This window comes from Crinia signifera, chromosome 8 (genome assembly GCF_055691185.1).
Source record: "Crinia signifera chromosome 8, ASM5569118v1, whole genome shotgun sequence".
Taxonomy (NCBI): Eukaryota; Metazoa; Chordata; class Amphibia; order Anura; family Myobatrachidae; genus Crinia; species Crinia signifera.
In genome coordinates this window covers 14,248,361-14,254,423 of record NC_139224.1, presented here as the reverse complement: position 1 = coordinate 14,254,423, position 6,063 = coordinate 14,248,361, and the positions used below count along the sequence as shown (strand labels likewise).

At 45.2% G+C, this 6,063-nt stretch overlaps 1 long non-coding RNA gene across 1 annotated transcript; it reads right to left on the bottom strand.

Moving 5' to 3' along the window:
* Positions 1-2,101: 2,101 nt before the first annotated feature.
* LOC146026940 (uncharacterized) lies at positions 2,102-3,795 on the bottom strand. Its single transcript, XR_014454587.1, has 3 exons — positions 3,753-3,795; positions 3,374-3,451; positions 2,102-2,197 (listed from the first exon to the last, which is right to left on the bottom strand). It is a non-coding gene; the product is annotated as an uncharacterized LOC146026940 (long non-coding RNA).
* Positions 3,796-6,063: the final 2,268 nt, after the last annotated feature.

The window sequence follows — 6,063 nt, the reverse complement described above, 5'->3', positions numbered from 1 at the left end:
ATCCCTCTGCTTGCTGTCAATAAAAGTGTACTGTAATTGACCACCCTGTCCCCCCCTTAAAAAATAAAAAAATTATAATTAAAAATTGATGTTGTTCGTGTTTGTTTGTACAGTATCTTTACAATATCTTTTGTATTCGTTACTCTACAGTACAGTACCTCGTTTCCCTTTCCCCACTGATTGTATCCCAAATCATCTTCGGTTAATAAAGAAAGAGCCAAAACTACAGTATTGAACGTTTTTAACTTTATTTTACAAAAAAAAAACTAAAGCTGGCGGAAGGCGCCAATAAATAATTGGTCCACCAATTGGTGGAGAACCAGCTCCATGTTCAACAAGGTCCTCCTGAGGTTTTCTATGGGGGGAAAAAAGGAATACTGTAGTACAGTATTACGATACAGTAACTAAAACCCTACTTTAAGATAAATACAGTAACTGTAGAAACATACAGATGGGTCACGGTCCATCTTTGCAGGGGATGGCGCTGGCGTCGCCAGCCGCCATCCCCCGCCAGCGCCATGGCGATCGTGAGAAGGGGACGCGCGCGCACGAGAGGCGCGCGCGCCCCCTTCCGACAGCGCTTCCAAACGTTTCCCCGGGTCCCCGCCGCCTGCCCGCATCCCCCCTAACCCCCCCCTAACCCCGTCCGTCTCCCTGAGGCGGAGACGGACAGGGTTTCCGCCACGCTAGCGACGGAGACTGAGACGCGCGTGCGCGTGAGACGCACGCGCGTCTCAGTCTCCTCGCTGGCGAGGCTGCTGGCGGGTCGCCAGCGCGTACGTTCTGGCGACCCGCCAGCAAGGATGTGCATAGGCACATACTGTATACTGTACTGTTGTAGAATTTGACGGCAGATACTGTAAGAACCATTTGCCCCATCTAGTCTGGCCCTTATTTATCCTTCAGGTCATCTTAACCCTTGTTAATCCTTATTTCTTTGTAAGGATATTCATAAGCCTATCCCAAGCATGTTTAAAATGTTCTACCGTCTTAGGGGGATATTCAATCTCCGTCGAGCATCTCCCGTGGAGGAGATGCTCGACCGGCCCTATTCAATGCGGTCTTCCCCGACAGCATTGAACAGGGTTTCCTGCCAGAACGTGCCCGACATCTCTAGCTGTCGGGCTCGTTCTGCCGAGAACAGCCGGAAAGTGACGAGCTGCCGGCTGCAGCTCGTCACTTCCCGGCCGCAACTCGCGGCCACGCCCCCTTATCGCCGCTCGGCGGCCGGGACATTGAATCCCGACTGCCGAGCTCCAGGCGAGCTCACCGAGAACGGGACAGGGGCACGGCTGTCGCGCTAGCTCGACAGCCGTGCCCCTAACATTGAATACCCCCCTTGGCCTCTACCACCTCTGATGGGAGGCTACTCCACTTATCCACTACCCTTTCTGTGAAGTAATTCTTTCTAACATTTGACCTGTGCAGTACCTTTTATTAATTTTATTTTTAATATTCCCTATCTTACCCCTCGATATTGTAAGATAGGGAATATTAAAAATAAAATTAATAAAAGTTACATTTTAATAAGCATTTTTTAGTGTGTTCCCCCAGACAGCCTTTTCCTTCTCCTGCCTTGAAACATGTACCTAATGCTGTAGGGAACAGCACCCCTGTACTTGATTAAAATCTGGGGTCTACCTAACCTGTTTAAATCAGGGAATAATCAAATTAATAGGTTGTGCGAGCATGCACTAACTCAACACGGAGTAACCCCCCTTACCTGTACAGTACCTACAGTACCTCCCTCCAGTTTCAGTGCATGTCCTCATGTTCTACAGTATAACTTCTTTTCGTGTGAAGAAAATTTCCCTCCTTACTACAGTATGTTCAAACCCTTGATACAGTATATTTAAAGATTTCTATCATGTCCCCCCTTTCCCTTCTCTGTTCCCTCTTCTTTTTTTCGGCTACTGATTCCTCTCCCTATGCAACTAAACATCTGACTAGCCTTCATCATTGCTTTGCTACTATACTATTGCTTTCCTGCCTTTAAGTCATTTGAAATAATGACTCCTACTGTACAGTACTGTATATCCCTTTCCAGCATGGTGAAGAGAAATAGTGCAGTATGATTTACCTCTAGACAATGGGTCCTCTGGGGGAGTTTGGCTGTCCCACACAGCTCTGCAGACTATATGCACCATATGGTGAAATATGGGCCACAGGGTACGCAGCCTTTCACGGTCAAGGTTACCTGTGAAAAAAGCAAAGGAAAAAACTGTAGGTTAAAGTACTGTATTGTACTGTACAGTATCCAGGACACATGTTCAGTAATGTGTACTGATAATACAGAAAATCAACAAATCAATAAATCTATGCTTTTATTATATTCTGTTTTCCTGACTGCTGCTATTATTGCTGCAGATGACTTTAGCTTGTTGCACAATGTACTGTACTATTCACTGCGTATGAGGCCTTCCCTTTGCGCTAAACAGTTATAATATGTCAGAAACGGCAGCCATTTTGTTGAACCATGACTTGCATAATAACATTATAAAATGCTATAAAAGTGATTTCTTATAGAGAATTGTTTTTGGTTTTAGAAGCTTACAGTAAGAATGTGATGTTGACAGTATAATGTAGCAAGGACAGAAAGCTACTGTACAGTAGTCTCCACAAACTGAATAATATGGGAACAAGGCCACACATGCGTAGACCCACAAGGCCACTGAAGTTGGGTGTTGGGTTAATTATGACATCATGATTGAAAGCAGAGCTTTCCAATAAGACTCAATGCTTATGAGTAATTAATTAATTAATGTGATTAAGGCTTAAATATCAGAGTTATAGAAGGAGGGGGAAGGCAGTTGAGGAAGAACCAGCAAGCACGGGGGGCTGGAGGTAATTATGAAGGAGGTTTAATCATGGCTGATCACTGTCCTTGAAAGGTGTCCATTTTGATTTGATTTAGAATTACTGTTCAAGTATTACTGTAGCTAGTCAGTTTTATGTTTCTTGTGTTAGTCTGCATTTGCAAATACCTGTAATGAAGCTATTCTTTAAGTAAAGCACTGTCATACATTTTATAACAAGGTTGTGTGGGTGTGCAATCATTTCAGCGTTGCCGTTATATTTAAAGGTAATAAGGTAAATAAATACAAGTTTGGGTTATCAATCATATCTAATCTTATCATATAAATATCTGCGTTATCAGTACTGTACAGTAAATGACAGTTGCACCACAATTATGGTAAAATCTATTCTGGCCTTAGCATCTGGATGTGTCACGGCCGTCGTGCTGGGAGGAGAGGGGAAGTCGTATGGATAGTATAAACCATGTACAGTAGTTTCCTGTCAGTGCCCCCATTATCTGTGCATCACCCCTGCTGTCTCTGTCCCAGATGAAATCAGAGTACTGTACAGTACTTACCAGCTGCCAATGGCCTGGAGGGGGATGGCTCAGTGGTCCTGCGGCGGCGGTGGCGGAGGGTCGTCTGGGTGGGTGGAACTGCGGAAAAGAACAGAAAAAAAGGTTAGTTTGAAACATACTGTACTGTACAGTATCCAGAACACATACAGTATTCAGTAGTGTAACCGTGACAATTGCAACACAATTCTGGTCACCTACAGTAAATGTATTCTGGCCGCGGCTTCTGGATGTGTCACGGTCGCTGCGCTGGCAGGAGAGGTTAGGTCATACAGACTGTTTGGCACCTGTTTTCTGTCAGTGTCCCCGTTGTCTATGTACAGTATCACCCCTGCCGTCTGTCCCAGATGAAATCAGGAGTAATGTACAGTACAGTACTTACCAGCTGTTGATGGGCCGGAGGGAGAGGGTGCACTGCTTCTGCGGCGTCGGGGGCGGAGGGTCATCTGGGTGGTGGGGACGCTTTGGGATGTTGTAACTGTAAATAAAAAGACTAAATAAACATACAGTAGAGTAAATGGTTGGACCCCAGTTGTTATACGGTACAAATACTGTAACAGGCCTTTGTTCACTAACATGCCAACTGTATACAGTACTTGGGACACACGGCCATCTACTATACTGAGGCTGGAGGAATAGAAATTCTGTACTGAATTACTGTAAGAAGAGGATTCTTCACCATTAGAGCAGTAAAATTCTGAAAGTCATTGGTGGTGGGGGCGGTTACAGCAACTACTGCTCATAAATTTGAATCAAAACTGGATTCATTTTTGGCCACTAAGGGAATCCTACTGTATACTGTATTGTAGATACTGTATGTTTTACTCAAGTCAACCAACTGAACTTTAGTGGACAGTATCTACAGTAACTTGTAACTAATGAGTTACAAGTTACTGTAGATACTGTCCCGTACAGTTCAGTTGGTTGAACTTGATGGACTACAGTAACTTCTGTTTTTCAGCCTGAATTACTGCACAACAGTACAGGTAGAGTACTACCGTATGTTACAGGGTGGACCTACACGTACAGTACAGTACTTTCCGGTACACGTGGCGGGAGCCCTGGTGTTAGACAGTCCAATACTGTACTTACAATGTACTTACAATCCGCGCTGGTTCCCGGCTGCTGCTGCTGCTGCTGCTGCTGCGGCCCCTCCCGGGCGTCCAGGGCGGTGGGGACAGTTTCAGACACTGCAACAGAAAAAAAAGACAAAATACAGTAAACATTCAGTACAGTAATGTAGATACTGTACTGTATGTTTTACTTAAGTCAACCAACTGAACTGTAGTGGACAGTATCTACAGTAACTTGTAACTAATGAGTTACAAGTTACTGTAGATACTGTCCCGTACAGTTCAGTTGGTTGAACTTGATGGACTACAGTAACTTCTTTTTTTCAGCCTGAATTACTGCACAACAGTACAGGTAGAGTACTACTGTATGTTACAGGGTGGACCTACACGTACAGTACTTTCCGGTACACGTGGCGGGAGCCCTGGTGTTATACAGTCCAATACTTACAATCCGCGCTGGTTCCCGGCTGCTGCTGCCGCTGCCCCTCCTGGGCGTCCAGGGCGGTGGGGACAGTTTCAGACACTGCAACAGAAAAAAAAGACAAAATACAGTAAACATTCAGTACAGTAATGTACTGTACTGGACCATGCAGTACTGTAGATACTGTACTGTATGTTTTACTTAAGTCAACCAACTGAACTGTAGTGGACAGTATCTACAGTAACTTGTAACTAATGAGTTACAAGTTACTGTAGATACTGTCCCGTACAGTTCAGTTGGTTGAACTTGATGGACTACAGTAACTTCTTTGGACCCCAGATGGTATAAGGTACACCAGGTGTTATACCGCATGGCACACATGTGGGTCCCACAAGTGTTATAGGGTTCACACGGTGGTCCCACAGGTGTTACGCAGTACATGTCGGGCCCACAAGTATATTATTCGGCACACATGGCGGGAACATGGGAACACTGGTGTTATACAGTCCAATACAATACTTACCATCTGCGCTGTGTCCTTCCTCCTCCTCCGGGGTGGTGCTGATCTCCTCCTCGGAAGTGGGGGCGCGCGAACGCCGCCGCGGGCTCCGTTGACTTGGTGGGACTGTGGAAAAGCAAACCAAAAATAGGAAATTTTGTAACACACCTGTATTGTATGTGTTACAGTATGACACCACATGCATACATTACTGTACCTCCCAACATGACCCATTTCAGGAGGGAAAAAATGCTCTGTTGCTTGACTTCCATGCCAGTGGCAGTTGCAGGACTGCAGCAGAGTCCAAAAATCAGATAGGGTAGACCCACCAACTGCCACCCCAAACACCACAGTCCAGGACTCACTGTGTGGCTCCCCTATTTGAACTTTGGACAATGGTGCAGTTCCACCTCTGCAACTGGCACTGGCAAGGAAGTCCAGGAGCAGTATGCCACATGTTTTAAAGTCAAAATCCATCTTTGTGTATACAGCAGGCTACAGTACTGTATACAGTATGCACTGCAATGTACAGTACAGTACTGTACTTACAATGGTGTTGGTGCCTCTCCAGCGGCGTCATCCTGCTGATACCTGTAAAAATACAGTATACAGTATACAGTTACAGTTTACAGTACCCATGAAAAAATGCACGCAAATACTGTACAACATGGCAATGAGAATGTAAGGACATGTAATGACC